This window comes from Sus scrofa, chromosome 11 (assembly GCF_054392235.1).
Source record: "Sus scrofa isolate SSC_HxYL_T2T_F1_AM1 chromosome 11, Sscrofa_HxYL_maternal_Yorkshire_Landrace_v2.0, whole genome shotgun sequence".
NCBI classification, from domain to species: Eukaryota; Metazoa; Chordata; class Mammalia; order Artiodactyla; family Suidae; genus Sus; species Sus scrofa.
The window spans coordinates 56617614-56635009 of record NC_139393.1 but is presented as its reverse complement, the minus strand read 5'-3'; the positions used below and the strand labels follow the sequence as shown (position 1 = coordinate 56635009).

At 41.1% G+C, this 17396-nt stretch overlaps 1 long non-coding RNA gene across 1 annotated transcript; it reads right to left on the bottom strand.

Moving 5' to 3' along the window:
* Positions 1–451: 451 nt before the first annotated feature.
* On the bottom strand, positions 452–14664 carry LOC146398639 (uncharacterized). The gene is made up of 3 exons (XR_014820025.1): positions 14595–14664; positions 14386–14447; positions 452–508 (listed from the first exon to the last, which is right to left on the bottom strand). It is a non-coding gene; the product is annotated as an uncharacterized LOC146398639 (long non-coding RNA).
* Between the last annotated feature and the right edge of the window lie 2732 nt (positions 14665–17396).

The following is a 17396-nucleotide window of genomic DNA, read 5'->3' as shown; positions in this document are numbered from 1 at the left end:
ATTAAGCACTCCCCAAATCATAACTGAATAAATAAATGATCGTGTTATCTTCCCATTCAAACATGAGATCACAGCTATAAAATTTTAAATTCTTTATACATTTTGAATGAATTGCCTATATTCATGTCTTATGAAACCCAACAATTCTTTGCTTTTGACTCCCTGTTCTCTGCACACCCATCAGACCGTCTTCACATTGTGTTATAGGCTTACCGTGCCTGCACAGAAGATCAGTTAAAGAGCAAATTTTTACTTATTTAAGTCAGTTAGGTTTTACCCTAAAATAAAGTGTTGCCTATACTTTGTTGGTACCTGGAGTCCCAATAACATCCCAGTCCCATCCAACGTAGAAACCCCAAATGGGCTGTGTCCAAGGAATCACGATGCTAAAATACGAACTAAAAATACCAGCAATATAAAAAGAAAAGAATAGCAATTCATAACAACATACCTTGTAAGCAAGTGCCGTATAAAATATAGCTGAGTCTTCTTGGAGTTTCTCAGGGAACTGTACAGAAAAATGGCAGAATAAAGCTTTTTTACTCTTTGTTAGAATGTATGTATTCTAATGTTTACTAATCTGTTCCAAAAGCAAAACAAAATCTGCACTGTTGTGTGGACAAATGCAGATCTATAAAATTACACATTGGTATCAGTATTTGCAATATTGATGTAGCAGGTAATTCTGAGACGCTCTGATATTATCTCAGAGTGATTAACTAGATCAAAGAAAATTTTGAAAACAAATATTAATGCTATAAGAGGTTTCACTATATTAGAGTTATAACATTTAAAAGAGTCATCTTTGGGAGTTCCCATTGTGGCACAGCAGAAATGAATCCGTCTAGCAACCATGAGGTTGCGAGTTTGATCCCTGGCCTTGCTCAGTGGGTTAAGGATCTGGAGTTGATGTGGCTGTGGTGTAGGCCAGTAGTTGTAGCTCCGATTCGAACCCTTGCCTGGGAAGCTCCGTATGCCACAGGCACAGCCCTAAAAAGCAATATATAGTCATCTTATCTTAAAATATAATTATACATTCTCATATTTATACATAAATAAACATAAGCTTGGCCACTCATAGATGAAATATTCAAAGAAACTACTAAAAGAAAGACATAAATTTAAAAATCAAACAAAAAATAAGAAGAAAAAATAGAAGTGCTGGAAATAATGATAGAAAACCATCTGAACACTGTATGTCAAAGAGTTAAGTGACAAACTTAGGAAAATATTTGCAACAAATTCATTAAAGAGTTAATACCTTTACTAGAAATGATCATGCTAAGTGAAGTCAGACAAGGAGACACCAACATCAAATGCTATCCCTTACATGTGGAATCTAAAAAAAGGACACAATGAACTTCTTTGCAGAACAGATACTGACTCACAGACTTTGAAAAATGTACTGTTTCCAAATGAGAGAGTTTGGGAGATGGGGGAATGGGCTGGAAGTTTGGGATGGAAATGCTATAAAATTTGGTTGTGATGATTATTGTACAACTATAAATGTAATAAATTCATTGAGTAATAAAAAACGTTAATACCTTTAAAACATGGGCATATATAATTGCACAGCAGTGTGAATATATTTAATGCCCCAGAACTGTACACTTAAAAATGGTAAAAATGGGGATTTCTCTTATGGAGCAGTGGGTTAAGGATCCTGCACTGTCATTGCAGCAGCTTGGCACAGCTTTGATACCAGGCCTGGGAACTTCCACATGCTGCAGGTGCAGGAAAAATAAATAAATAAATAAAAATGGTTAAAATGGCAAATTTAATGTTATGTGTAGTTTTCACATTAAAAAAACCCCAATACAGTCATACCTCATTTTATTGTGCTTTGCTTTATTCCACCTCTCAGATATTTTACCGTTTTACAAATTGAAGGTTTATGGCAACCCTGTGTAGAGCAAGTCTATAGATGCTGTTTTTCCAACAGCATTTGCTCACTTTGTGTCTCTATTGCCACAATTCTTGCAACATTTCAAACTTTATTATTATATTTGTATGGTTATCTGTGATCTTTGGGGTCACTATTGTAACTGTTTGGGGGTACCAGGAACTTTGCCCATATGTGACCACGAGCTTAATCTATAAACATGTTTTCTGACTGCCCCTTCTACCAGCCATTCCCCGTCTCTCTTCCTCTCCCCAGGCTTCCCTATTCCCCAAGACACAACAACATTGAAATGAGGCCAACCGATAATTCTACAGTGGCCTGTAAGCATTCAAGTGAAAGGAAGAGTCTCACAGTTCTTAATTAAATCAAAGGCTAGAAATGATTGAGTTTAATGAGGAGGGCATGTCAGCAGCCAAGATAGGATGAAAGCTAAGTCTCTTGCACCAAATGGCCAAGTTGTGAGTGCAAAAGAAAAGTTTTTCTTGGGCCACTCCTGCAGCATATGGAGGTTCCCAGGCTAGGGGTCTAATCGGAGCTGCAGCCACAGGCCTACACCACAGCCACAGCAACATGGGATCCGGCTCATGTCTGCAGCCTACACCACAGTTCACGGCAATGCCAGATCCTTAACCACTGAGCAAGGCCAGGGATCGAACCCGCAATCTCATGGTTTCTAGTTGGATTCGTTAACCACTGTGCCACGGCGGGAACTCCAAAAGAAAAGTTCTTGAAGGAAACTAAAAGTGCTACTCCAGGGGACACACAAATGATAAGAAAGGGAAACAGCCTTATTGCTGATGTAGAGAGCATTTCAGTGATCTGGATAGAAGATCAAAGCAGCCACAACATTCTCTTTAGCCAAAACCCAATCCAGAGCAAGGTTCTAATTCTCTTCACTTGAGTGAAGGCTGAAAGAGGTGAGAACTGCAGAAGAAAAGTTGGAAGCTAGCAGAGGTTGCTTCACGAGGTCTAAGAAAAGAAGCCATCTCCATAACATCAAATTTCAAGATGAAGCAGCAAGTGCTGGTGCAGAAGCTGCACCAAGTTATCCAGAATAGCTGGCTAAGATAATTAATGAAGATAATTAAAGACAGATTTTTTTTTTTTTTTTTTTTTAGGGTCGTACCTGCAGCCTATGAGAGTTCCCAGGCTAGGGGTCAAATCAGAGCTGCAGCCACAGGCACAGCAAAGGGAGGTTCGAGCTGCATCGGCAACCTACACCAGAGCTCACAGCAACACCGGATCCTTAACCCAGTGAGCTAGGCCAGGAATTGAACCTGGATCCTCGTGGATCCTAGTGAGGTTCGTAAGCACTAAGCCATGACGGAACTCCCGAAAGATAGATTTTCAATGTAGAAGAAATAGCCTTCCATTCAGAAGATACCTTCTAGGACTTCCATAGCCAGAGGGGAGAAGTCAAGGTCTGGCTACAAAGCTTCAAACTACAGTCTGACTCTCTTATTAAGGGCTAATGCAGCTGGAGACTTGAAGTTGAAGCCAATGCTCATTTTGCATTCTGAAAACCCCAGGGCCCTTAGATTTATGCTAAATCTACTCTGTCTGTGATCCATAAACAGAACAGTAAAGCCTGGAAGACAGCACATCTGTTTACAACATGGTTTACTGAGTATTTTAAGCCCACTGTTCAGACCAACCGCTCAGAAGAAAAGATTTCTTTCAAAATATTACCACTTATTGACAAGGCACCTGGTCACCCTAGAGCTCCAATGGAGATGTACAATGAGATCGATGTTGTTTTCATGCCTGCTAACACAGCATCCATTCTGAGCCCATGTATCAAGGAGTAATTGACTTTCAAGTCTTACTATTTAAGAAACACATTTCATAAGGCGATTGCCATATGCAGTGATTTCTCTGATGGATCTGGGCAAAATAAATTTAAAACCTCCTGGAAAGGATTCATCATTCTAGATGTCATTAGGAACATTCATGAATCATGGAAAGAGGTCAAAATAGCAATATTAACAGGAGTTTGGAAGAAGTCGCTTGCAACCCATGTGGATGACTTTGAGGGGTTCAAGACTTCAGTGCCGGAGTTCCCATTGCGGCAGAGTCGAAACAGATCCAACTAGGAACCATGAGGTTGTGGGTTTGATCCCTGGCCTCACTCAGTGGGTTAAGAATCTGGCATTGCTGTGAGCTGTGGTGTAGCTTGCAGACACAGTTTGGAACTGATGTTGCTGCAGCTGTGGTGTAGGCCTGCAGCTGTAGTTCCAATTCTACCCCTAGTCTTGGAACCTCCATATGCCATGGGTGCAGCCCTAAAAGGCAAAAAAAAAAAAAAAAAAAAATAGACTTCAGTGGAGGAAGTTGCTGAGACCAGCTCAGCAGGATGGGGCTGAAGAACGGGTGCTGTGAAACTTAAGGAAAAATGTTAACATAAAACAAGACACAGAGACATTTATCTTAAGTAAAGGTGGGAACCGGGGACTCAAGGTCTCAGGGACCAAGAGCCCTGCCTCAAGAAACCACACTGCTTTTATTGAGCTCTTGAGGATTACATCAAGTGAGGAGGGGGTTGTAGGTTTAAGTTATTTTAAAAGTCACATAGCCGGTTGCTGATTAAGCTTTTATTCTGACCTTTACGCATTTAACAATCATTAGCATTTGAGGAAGCTTGGCCTCAGCTATCTATGCATAGCATCTAGAGAATCACCATTGTGCTTCTGCAGAAAGCGTGCCTATCTGCAGCAACCCAGGTGCCTAGGTTTGCAGCTCGGTTCTCCTTGCTAATGCGTATCCTGCTAACAACCCCTCATAAACCCCTTGGGGCCATGAGGCCCCATCTTTCTTTTATTCTTAAAAGGACGTATCATGCTGTGCAAACGGCAGCGTGCCAATCTGCACAGGTCCACACCTAGATCAAGCATTATGTCCTCCTTCAGCTGACCCTATGAATAACTTATGCCTTTAGGTCTTTGTTCTTAAGCTTAAGTCATTTACCAGCACTGTGACGGTTTTTCAAGCAGGAAGATGGGATAAAGTAAAGCAGGACAAGATGGAGTTTTCAGCAAAGAGGCTAAGAAAATGCTGTAGAAACATGTCTCGTGACAGGAAGTAGCTGCAGATGTGGTGGAAATAGCAAGAGAACTAGAATTAGAAGTAGAGCCTGAAGAGGTGACTGAGTTGCTGCCATCTCTGATAAAACTTTAATGGATGTGGAGTTCTCGTCGTGGTGCAATAGAAACGAAGCCAACTGGGAACCCATGAGATTGCAGGTTCGATTCCTGGCCTCACTCAGTGTGTTAAGGATCTGGTGTTGCTGTGAGCTGTGGGGTAGGTTGCAGATGCCGCTCGGATCTGGCATTGCTGGGGCTGTGGTGCAGGCTGGCAGCTGTAGCTCCGATTAGACCCCTAGCCTGGGAACCGCCATATGCCACAGGTGCGGCCCTGGAAAAAAAACAAAAAAACAAAAAAAACAAAACACTTTAATGGATGGAACATTGTTTCTTATGGATGAACAAAGAAAATGGTTTCTTGAGATGAAATCTACTTGTGGTGAAGATGCTATGAAGATTGCTGAAATGACAACAAAGGATTTAGAATACTGTAGAAACTTAGTTGATAAAGCAGTAGTGGGTTTTGAGAAGACTAACTCCAGTTTTGAAAGAAGTTCTGCTGTGAGTAAAATGCTATCAAACAGCATTGCATGCAACAGAGAAACTGTTCATGAAAGAAAGTCAATTGATGTGGTATACTTCATTGCTGTCTTATTGTGAGAAATTGCCATTTCCACCTCAACCTTCAGTAACTCCCACTGTGATCAGTCAGCAGCCATCAGCATGGAAGCAAGATCCTCTACTGGCAAAAAGATGACTCCTTGCTGTAGGCTCGGATGATGAATACCATTTTTTAGGAATTACCTATATATTTTTGTTGGCCGCACCTATAGCGTGTGGAAGTTCCCGGGCCAGGGATGGAACCCATGCCACAGCTGCCACCTGCGCCATAGCTGGGGCAACACCAGATCCTTAACCCACTAAGCTGCAAGAGAACTTCCGGCAGTAAAGTGGGTTTTTTTTAGTGATTTTTATTTTTTCCATTATAGTTGATTTCCTGTGTTCTGTCAGTTTCTACCATAGAGCAAAGTGACCCAGTCACACACACACACACACACACACACACACACACACACACACACACACACATATGTTCTTTTTCTCACATGATCCTCCATCATGTTCCATCACAAGTGACTAGATAAAGTTTCCTGTGCTCTACAGCAGGATCTCATTGCTTATCCAATCCATCTTTTAATGATTTTTATTTTTTCCATTATAGTTGATTATAAAGGTTTTTTTTTTTTTTTTTTTTTTTTTTGTTTTTTTTTTTTTTGTCTTTTTTGGCATTTCTTGAACATTCCTGCAGCATATGGAGGTTCCCAGGCTAGGGGTCTAATCGGAGCCGTAGCCACCGGCCTACGCCAGAGCCACAGCAATGCAGGATCCGAGCCGAGTCTGAGACCTACACCACAGCTCACGGCAACACTGGATCGTTAACCCACTGAGCAATGGCAGAGATCGAACCCGCAACCTCATGGTTCCTAGTCGGATTCGTTAACCACTGCACCACGACGGGAACTCCTATAAAGTATTTTTAATTAAAGTATGTACATGAGTTTTTTAGACATGGTGTTAATACACACATAATAGACTACAGCATGGTGTAAACATAACCTTTTTTTTTATGCCCTGGTAAATCCAAAAATACATGTGATTTGCTTTATTGTGATATTCACTTTACTGTGAACAAATAAAGCGATAATGTTCTGGAGCTAAGCCCACAGTATATCTGGGGAAGCCTGTACATAGATAAACTCACTAGGAAAAATATTTTAAGAACCTAGGTGACAAGTTACTTCAAAGTGACACTTGTTATCCAACATTTGGGAGAGTGATCAACCTCATGAGAAAGCAAACAATGCCAAAAGCAGTAGGGTGCTCCGATAGTTCATCTAAAAATTTAACTCCTACAAAGGTTTTTAGGAAACTATATACAACTCTGGGGTACAGTGCTATGACCTGGCACTTTCTCATATCAGGTCCCTTCCTGACAGGACCACAACCTGTTTAATTCTCTCAGAAGCAATTTGACAGCAAGGGCTTTGGTGGCAGTGGTGGATTGGTCCTCAAAAGTCACTTCTGGAATTCCGTTTGTGGCTTAGTGGGTTAAGACCTGACTCTGTGAGGTTGTCTCTGTGAGAATGTGGGTTCGATCCCTGGCCTCTCTCAGTGGCTTAAGAATCTGGCATTGCTGCAAGCTGCAGCATAGGTCACAGATGTGGCTTAGATCCAGCATTTCTGTGGCTGTGGTGTAGGCTGGCAGCTACAGCTCCACATACCACAGATGTGGCTGTTAAAAAAAAAAAAAAGTCACTTCTGCCTCCTTTTTCATTAAAATGGCTTCTTAACCTGCTACCTGCTAAGCTGCCAAAGTCAGAAAACTGAAAATTCATTTTCCAGATTCCCTCATAGCTGTGATTCTAATGTGATTTAAGTTGGCACAAGTCTGAGGCCTTAGTGAGATTTGGACAGCTGACAGGAGACTGCTTCCTTGGCTGCTTTGGTATTTCTTTTCGCAAACGCACATGCAGAGGCATTTGGGTTTGCAGTGACAGGGGAAGAGAACTGCCAGTGTTCCTTCACTTCCTTTTTGGGTGTCATATACAGAGCATCCGTTTGCTGGCATGGGTTTTAGCTGGCACAGTGTGGTTTTGTATATGGCAGCTGTGGTGCCCATATTGCAATTCAGCAGGTGACTTCCTGGTTTGGCATTGAGAATTGTTCCTGGAAGTTCAAACAGACTCTCTCCCTAAATTCTGCAAGATTTTTAATGTCTTACCATAAATATTTTTCTTCCATTCTCTATGGCTTCTGTTCTCTGGCTGAACCCTGGTTGATCAAAAGTCTCTAAAATATTCATATTATTGTCCCAATTATGCCATATCTGAAAGTAATACTCCAGAAGTCTAAGATTTATAAGCAAAAATACACATAATTGTATAATAAAAGTTTGAAACTAAATAATAAACAGTGGGAACTAATTAAGTAAATTATGGGATATTCATTCAGTACAGAAGAAAATACTGCTAATAGTAGCAATATGATTCCTGCTCTCCCGTCCGTAGAACTTTGTTCATGCTCTGTACTTTCCAGAAAATACCATCTCTGGATACCCCAATCTCCCACCCCTATGATTTCCTTTGCTTTTGTCTAATGACTGTGGTGCTTACTCATCCTTCAAATATTTATTGTTTACAATATGCCAGACAACCATCTAGACACTGCATGTACAGCAGCAAAAAAAAAAAAAAAAAAAAAAGAATAAAAGAACCCATGAAGCTTAAGTTCCAGATAAGGAAGGAGCCAAGGGAAAAAATTTAAGTAATATATATGACATATCATATTCTTTAAGCAACCTCCTATGACTCCTTAAAACTGGGTTCGGTGTCTATATCTCCCTTAGCACTCTCAGTTCATACTGTAAGTTACATGCATCAGACTATATTGAAATTGCCTCTTTGTTGGCAAGACACTTTTTTTGTATTTTTTAAATTAAAATATAGTTGATTCACAATACTGTGACACTTTGTGATAATAAGGTCTTCGAAGGCAGGGTCTTATCTCTTTTGTTTAGCAGTCTATGCTGGTATATAGTCAGCATTCAATAAATATGCTAATCCCATGAATAGATGAATAATGTGTTGAATAATTTTTTTTTTTTTTGTCCTTTTTCCTTTTCTAGGGCCACTCCTGCGGCATATGAGGTTCCCAGGCTAGGAGTCCAATCAGAACTGCAGCCGCCGGCCTACGCCAGAGCTGTAGTACATGGGATCCGAAACTTATCTGCAACATACACCACAGCTCACGGCAACGCCAGATCCTCAACCCACTGAGAGAGGCCAGGGATGGAACCTGCATCCTCATGGATGCCAGTCAGGTTTGTTAACCACCAAGCCACGACAGGAACTCAGTGTTGAAGATTTTTTAATAAAGTGAGAAATTTGCTCTAATGATAACAATAATGATAAAAGAGTAAACCTCAGTGTAGTGATTTTTTTTTTTGTCTTTTTAGGGCTGTACCCCGGGCATATGGAGGGTCCCAGGCTAGGAGTCCAATCAGAGATGTAGCCACTGGCCTCTGCCAGAGCCATAGCAAGGTGGGATCCAAGCCGTTTCTGCAAACTACACCACAGCTCACGGCAATGCCAGCCCCTTAAGCCACTGAGTGAGGCCAGGGATAGATCCTGCATCTTCATGGATCCTAGTCAGGTTCGTTAACCCACTGAACTCCACTGTGAAATGATTATTGCTGTAGCTAGGTAATTGGTCCATGGGAGCTTAGTCTTCTTTTTACTTTTGTGTATGTTTGAAACATTCAATAATAAAAAGTATAGAAATGTGCAAAATTTAATACCACTTATGTCAAGAACACTCTGCACAGGAAAAAAACATAGGAAAAAATACATTAAATTTTTGAGGTAATTATTATAGATTGTTTGAGTATTTTTGCTGTGGACGGTGGAATTCTAAATGATCCAGATTATATGTAGTCCTTTGTCCTTGACGTTTAGCTGGACATGTGAATATGATGGGATACCTTTACCATGATTACCATGGTTGAAACTGTGATTTAAAAACTTCCAACAAACAAAAGTCCAGGACCTGATGGCTTCACAGACGAATTCTGTCAAACATTTAGAGAAGAGCTAACACCTCTCCTTCTGAAACTATTTCAAAAAATTGCAGAGGAAGGGACACTCCCAAACTCATCCTATGAGGCCACCATCACCCTGATACCAAAACCAGACAAAGATACCACAAAAAAAGAAAACTACAGGCCAATTTCACTGATGAACATTGATGCAAAAATCCACAACAAAATACTAGCAAACCACATCCAACAATACATTAAAAAGACTGTATATGATGATCAAGTGGGATTTATCCCAGGGATGTAAGGGTTCTTCAATATCCACAAATCCATCAGTGTGATACACCACATTAACAAACTGAAGAATAAAAACCATGTGGTCCTCTCAATAGAGGCGGAAAAAGCCTTTGACAAAATCCAACACCCACTTCTGATAAAAAACCCTTCAGAAAGTGGGCATAGTGGGAACCTACCTCAACATAACATGACAAACCCACAGCGAACATCATTCTCAATGGTGAAAAGCTGAAAGAATTCCCGCTGAGACCAGGAACAAGACAAGGATGTCTGCTCTCACCACTACTCTTCAACATAGTTTTGGAAGTCCTAGCTATGGCAATCAGAGAAGTAAAAGAAATAAAAGGAATCGAAATTGGAAAGAAAGAGGTAAAACTATCACTATTTGCAGATGACATGATACTATACCTAGAGAATCCTAAAGACTCTACGAGAAAACTGTAAGAGCTCATCCGCGGATTTGGCAAAGTCGCAGGATACAAAATGAATACACAGAAATTGATAGCATTTCTATACACTAACAATGAAAGAGCAGAAAGAGAAATTAGGGAAGCAATCCCGTTTACCATCACATCCAAAAGAATAAAATACCTAGGAGTAAACCTACCTAAAGAGACAAAAGACCTGTACTCTGAAAACTATAAGACACTGATAAAAGAAATAAAAGATGACAGAAATAGATGGAAAGACATACCATGCTCTTGGATTGGAAGAGTCACTATTATCAAAATGATGATACTACCCAAGGCAAACTACAGATTCAATGCAATCCCTATCAAATTACCAAGGACATTTTTCACAGAACTCAAACAAAATATTTTAAAGTTTGTTTGGAAGCACAAAAGACCCAGAATATTCAAAGACATCCTGAAAAAGAAAAATGGAGCTAGAGGAATCAGGCTTGCTGACTTCAAACTATACTACAAAGCAACAATCATCAAAACCGTATGGTACTGGCACAAAGACAGAACTCTAGATCAGTGGAACAGGATAGAAAGTCCAGAATTCAACCCATGCACCTATGGCCAACTCATGTATGACAAAGGAGGCAAGGATATACAATGGAGAAAGGACAGCTTGTTCAATAAGTGGTGCTGGGAAAACTGGACAACCACATGGAAAAGAATGAAATTAGAACACTCCCTAACACCATACACAAAAATAAACTCCAAATGGATTAAAGACCTAAATCTAAGACCAGACACTATCAAACTCCTAGAGGAAAACATAGGCCAAACACTCTCTGACATAAACGACAGTAACATCTTCTCAGATCCACCTATCAGAGTATTGACAATAAAAAGAAAAATAAACAAATGGGATCTAATCAAACTTCAAAGTTTCTGCACAGCAAAGGAAACCCTAAACAACATGAAAAGATAACACACAGAATGGGAGAAAATCTTCTCAAGTGAATCAACTGAAAGGGATTCATCTCCAAAATTTATAAACACCTTCTGCCACTCCATACCAAAAAAACAAACAAGCCCATCAAAAAATGGGCAGAAGATCTAAACAGACAGTTCTCCAAGGAAGACATACAGATGGCCAAAAATCACATGAAGAGATGTTCAACATCACTCATTATTAGAGAGATGCAAATCAAAACCACTATGAGGTACCACCTTACACCAGCCAGAATGGCTATCATCAAAATGTCTACAAACAATCAGTACTGGAGAGGGTGTGGAGAAAAAGAAACCCTAGTATAGTGTTGGTGGGATTGTAAATTGGTGCAACCACTGTGGAAAACAGTATGGAGATTCCTCAGAAAACTCAAAATAGAACTACCATTTGATCCAGCAATCCCACTCCTGGGCATCTATCCAGACAAAACCATGACTCGCAAAGACACATGTACTCCAATGCTCATTGCAGCACTATTTGCAAGAGTCAAGATATGGAAACAACCTAAATGTCCATCAACAGAGGGGTGGATCAAGAAGAGGTGGTACATATACACAATGGAATATTACTCAGCCATTAAAAGGAATGAAATACAGCATTTTTAGCAACATGGATGGACCTAGAAATTATCATGCTAAGTGAAGTCAGCCATACAATGAGACACCAACATCAAATGCTTTCACTGACATGTGGAATCTGAAAAAAAGGCAGACTGAAGTTCTTTGCAGAACAGATGCTGACTCCCAGACATTGAAAAACTTATGGTCTCTGGAGGAAACAGTTTTGGGGGTGGGGGGATGTGCTGGGGTTGTGGGATGTAAATCCTGTGAAATTGGATTGTGGTGATCATTATACAACTACAGATATGATAAATTCATTGGGTAATAAAAATTTTAATTAAAAAAAAGTTGTATTATATGACAAAGGTGAAGTGATTTTGCAGTGATAATCAAAGCCTCTCATCAGTGGGACTTTGAGTTCATCAGTCAAAAGGAAGGTGATCCTGGGAAGGCCTAACCTAATCAGGTGAGTCCTTGGAAAGAGGGCCCCAACCTTCCTTGACAGGAGAGAAATTCCTTTCTCCTGTCTCACCCGAAGAAGTAAGCCACCATGAGTTCTACGCTGTAGGAAATGAGTTTTGCCAACAACCACTTGGGCTTGGAATCATACCATAAACCTCAGATGAGACCACAGTCCCTAGTGACATCATGAAGGCAGCCTCTGAGCAGAGGAGCCAGCTGAGCTGCGCCCAGACTCCCGACCCACAGAAACGGTGAGATAATAAATGTATATTGTTTTAAGCCACTAAGCCCGTAGTAATTTGTCATGTAGCAATAGAAAGTGAATACATTTCCTTCCCAATTTTCTGAAGTTTCCAGATTTTCTATAATAAATGTGCTTATTTTATAACAGAAGAAAAAACTTTATAACAAAAATAAAACTAGTATGGATAATTTGTCAGCCAAGTCATATTTTGCAGAAACATAGTGACATTATTTTTCTTTCTTTCTTTTCTTTTTATGGCCACACCTGCAGCTTCTGGAAGTTACCGGGCCAGGGACAAAATTGGAACTGCAGCTTTGGCCTATGCCACAGCCATAGCAACACTGCGACCTTAGCCGCAGGTTGTGGGAATGCTGGATTCTTAACCCACTGAGCCAGGCCAGGAATCAAACCTGTATCTTCACAGAGACAATGTAAGGTCCTTAATCTCATGAGCCACAACGGGAACTCCCGGCATTATTTTTCTTGTTATTAGCGAAGAACTATACTGAACAGGAGGAAACCTTCCCTTTGTAATTTAACATTTGGGATCAAATCCAAAGTGGCCCAGCTCAAGGACAAAAGTTTCACTCTACATAATTGAACGGAGTGGGTTCTGAAAATGAATGTGCTGAAAGATAAAGCTTTGCATAAATCATACTTCTCTTACTGTATTAAGCTTCCACGAAATCATCCTGAACAGATTTTAATTTTAGTTTAAACAGCAACACCCAGGAGGCCACCCCACTGATGAATGATGATAAAACAGTGGAAAGGAAGCCATTCATGAAACAATATAATAATCAATCAAGCTATGGCTGAGATTATTCAAGTACTGGAAAATATGTGACTCGCTAGCACCACCCCATGGAGACCAGATGAGCTGCTAAACAACTTAAAATTAATAACAAATGCAAGGGCTCCTGGTATCAAGGATGTGAACTCAAAGGTGGGACATAGTGTTGACAAATCACCCACAATGAGCTGGATTCTCTATATTGCAAGCTTAGTTTAAATCCTGATACAGAAACACAAACACTTTCTCCAGCACCCATCTGCCACCCAAATCTGCCACATGGACAAGTTAAATGGAGATCAGAGAGGGAAACAATACCCCTGCATCTTTCAAGTCCCTGCTGGTAATTGTGAGTCCTGCCATCATGTGAAATTTTTTTTTTTAATTTATTATTTGTTGCACTTGGCATCATATATCATTTCATTATTCCCTCAATCTATATTTACACTGGTCACCACAAGAGGCCCAGGACCCCCACACCAGCCCCCAATCCCTCATTTCTAATCCCAGTTGGCTCTGTGAGAAATGAAGCCATCCCTCCACCCCGACACCCCCAACCCTGATTTATTTTTTTCCATGGCACCACCCAGTTTACTTTATATTTCACTTATTAATTTATCATCTCCCTCCAGGATTTTGGCTCCACTAAGGCAGAAATTTTTCTTTGTCTTGTTCCCTTCTGCAAAGTGTCTGACATTGAGTAGGCAATCAATAAACACTGTTTAACGAAGAGATGAATGATTATTTGAAAGCCGTTAGGAAGAATTCCAGGGGCTTCCACTGGGCTATTCTTATCATAATAACTTTCACTCCATGTGTCAGGGGTCAACAAAGGGATTTGTGGCTGCTGAGGGGTTTCATTCCAATCATAATATCAGGAAGAGAGTAACATACCAAGATGAGTCCAGGTTCCACTGAGGAAGATTCAGCTCAAAAGCCCATTCCTTACCTGACCCCCATAAGCCCTCATACTGACTGATAGTTCACAGTGGCATTCTGGACCCTCTGGAATTAGCATTAGCTCGGTGCGACTGTTGTATCATACCTGAAAGGTCTAGGCAACGCAGGATCCGAGCCACATCTGTGACCTACACCGAACGAAGCCACCTAAGAGACAAGGGAAGGTTATAAAATTGACATAAGCAACTTTGGAGGCAAAATCTTTGAATATTTATTCCAACCATCTCCACCCTGTGGCTGACAGAGATGATTCTTTCAGCATCATTTTAGAAAGTGACTGATTTTTAGTGGTACCTTGAGCTGAGAGTTAAGAATTTGGAGTTTTTCATTTTCTGCTACTAAACTGTCCATGGCTACATCCCACAGTCCTTGAACTCCTCCCTTCAGCTGCCTTGTTGTAGCAATCACTTGCCTCACAAACCCAGCCTTCAGTAGAACTGTCACTCAAAAGAACAGCAGGTTCTCTTCTCTCACACTTCCTGAGAGTGGACACCAATCCAGCCCTTCTACTCCTCATGACTCTACCATTTTCATGATACAACTTCTCTATGCCCCACCCTCCTTTGAGTCTGTCTCCTCTTTGTTTCTCTCTGCAGTTGCTTCTTCTCTCTTTCTACTGCTTTCTGCTTCTCCATAATCTATGTCTCCTACTCATGCTCTTCAGGAGAGCATCTCATGGTGTAACAAAGACGAACAAACCTGACTCCATATTGGATCTATTCATTTAGCTCTAAATTTTGTGCTCTGTTGACTGGCTTTGTCATGCTGGCTCTGCACTATCAGTAAAAACAAACAAACAAACAAACAAACAAAACAAAACAAAAAAACAGGGTGCCTATAGCCTGAAATATACATGATAGCCCATTCTCAAGGCTCTGACCCTTAAAGGCATAAGAATGTTCCATTCATATACAGATAAAAAGTTGCAGAACAGAGAATAACATTTGTCTTGTTGGAGGTTTATAGGAACTCTGTGACCAGACATAGGAAAACAGCTTCAAGAACAAAGGACGCCAGGCACCAAGACGTTTGAAACAACCAGCCACATTTCTTCTCTTTTGGTATAAAAGAAACCTGCCCTCTAACTGGGGTGAGACAGTTCTTTGGGACACTAGTCCACCATCTTCTCAGTCTGCTCGCTCTCTTAAGTTCTATTTCTTGCCCCAACAAAGAATAAATCATCTCAATTTGTTGGCCTGTCATGTGGTGAGTAGTATGGGCTTAGACTCAGTAAAAACTCTGTTAGAGAATCATCTACAGTTACCATTTGTTGGTTTGGGCTGTCCGGCACCCGACTCCTAGAAACAATCCAATATCATTTGGAGCAGGGCAGGGCGGGAGCGGGGGGAAGAATCCTACTGTGTGTAGCTGTAGGGATGGAACCTACTGCCCACACAGCAGCCAACGAGCCAATGCACTGTCTCCCTGCCCAGCCCGGTTATGTAGCAAGCCTTTCCCTGGGCTGAAACCAGTCAGACAAGTGTAGGCACAGCTGCAGACCACCCCCTCAAGGGAGCAGCAGCAGAAGCAGCGGCTTGAACATGCTGCTCTTCCTGCATAACCTGCTGTGCTTCTCAACACAGAGCTCTGAAGAGCACCTTGGCTTCTGCCTCTTTTCTAAGCCAGGTCTTCCAGGCCCCAAAGATATGCAAGCCTCAGACATCCTTCCAGTGAATATCCTGCTGAGGTTAAATTAGGCAGAATCATTTTCTATTGCTTGCAAACAAGAATAGACTCAGACACCATGTAGTTTTGGCTCTCACATCTGAGTTGCCTTTGGCCGCGGCTTTTACATCTGCCGCCTTTGGCTACAAGCCCAATCATAATCCAATCCCCCAAGGCCCGGGTGGCAAGGCCACAGCACTGAAAGCATGGCAGCTTCTGTCAAAGGAGCCACCTGTGGCCTCTGTGCTCAGGAGGGAGCTGGGAGAATTGAGTCAGTGATCGGAGACTGAAGATATGTGAGAGAGAAGAGACAAGGATGGAACCAGGAAACAGGAGTGAGGTAGAGGGATGGGTCTTGGAAAACCAGAGGAGTCTCCTTAGGCTCCTCCCCAACTATGAAGGTAGGTGTGTCTGTTCAGTGGTAGGAACTTGAAGGTGTTATCGTAAGTGGAATTGCTTCCTCTGCGAGGTCACAGCCAGGGTAATCTGCTGACAGTGAACATAGGGAGCTGCAGGGAAGATTGGAAGAGCAGGATGAAGACTTGGGAAAGCCTTAAGAAATAACAAAGAGGAGGGTGCTTCCTGGGAACAGGCAAAAGATTGCCGAGCTGCATGGAGGCACTGTTTCTGTTTGCATTTGCTAATAGCAATTACCCACTTCATAGAGGAGTTTTCAACAAGGACCCCGACAAAGGAACACATAAGCCTTCTCTGAGACATTTTTAGTGCAAAACCAGGGACTTGGCAAAATCTAGCACATTTCACAAAACAGAAGACCTTTAACCTAGCTTCTCAATTTCGCAATTTTGCAGCTTTGGGACTTTTCAGAGTGACCTCTTTTGCTGACCCAGAAGGCAAAACTTACTGGGCTAAAAAAGAAAGTTTGAAAGAAGAGAGATTTTTTTTTCTTAAGGAATCTGGATTCTGTCTGATTCTGTTCATTTTGAGATTAAGAAATGGGTCCACTTTGCACACAAGAGTATAAAAAAAAATTTAGACAAAAGACTTTTTGGGGTCCTTACAGAAGCAGTAATAAGTAATATTATTCATGTTGACAAATTTATTCAAAGTTATCTTTATCATCATTGGTGAAAACTGTAGCTATCAAGACAATCTTTGCTGAAATTCAAACAGACAATGAAAGCTAATCTTTAAGGTCTCCGAAAAGTGACATTGCTTGGGTGTGGTTATGTTTGATGATTCAGCAGCCCGAATTAAATCTTAAAATGCCCTGCCTGCTGGTTCTGGTAAGCAACCGAATGGATCCATAAATTGTAGACTTTGAGTTAGATTGCTAGTTAGATTCATAAAGTAAAGATAAGCTTCCGACATGCCATAAGAAAATGAACTATTGCATTGGTTGGCATGTCCTGAAAGAAGACAGTGTCTGGATGAAATTCAACATGCTATTTTAGCTTTTGTCCCATTTTG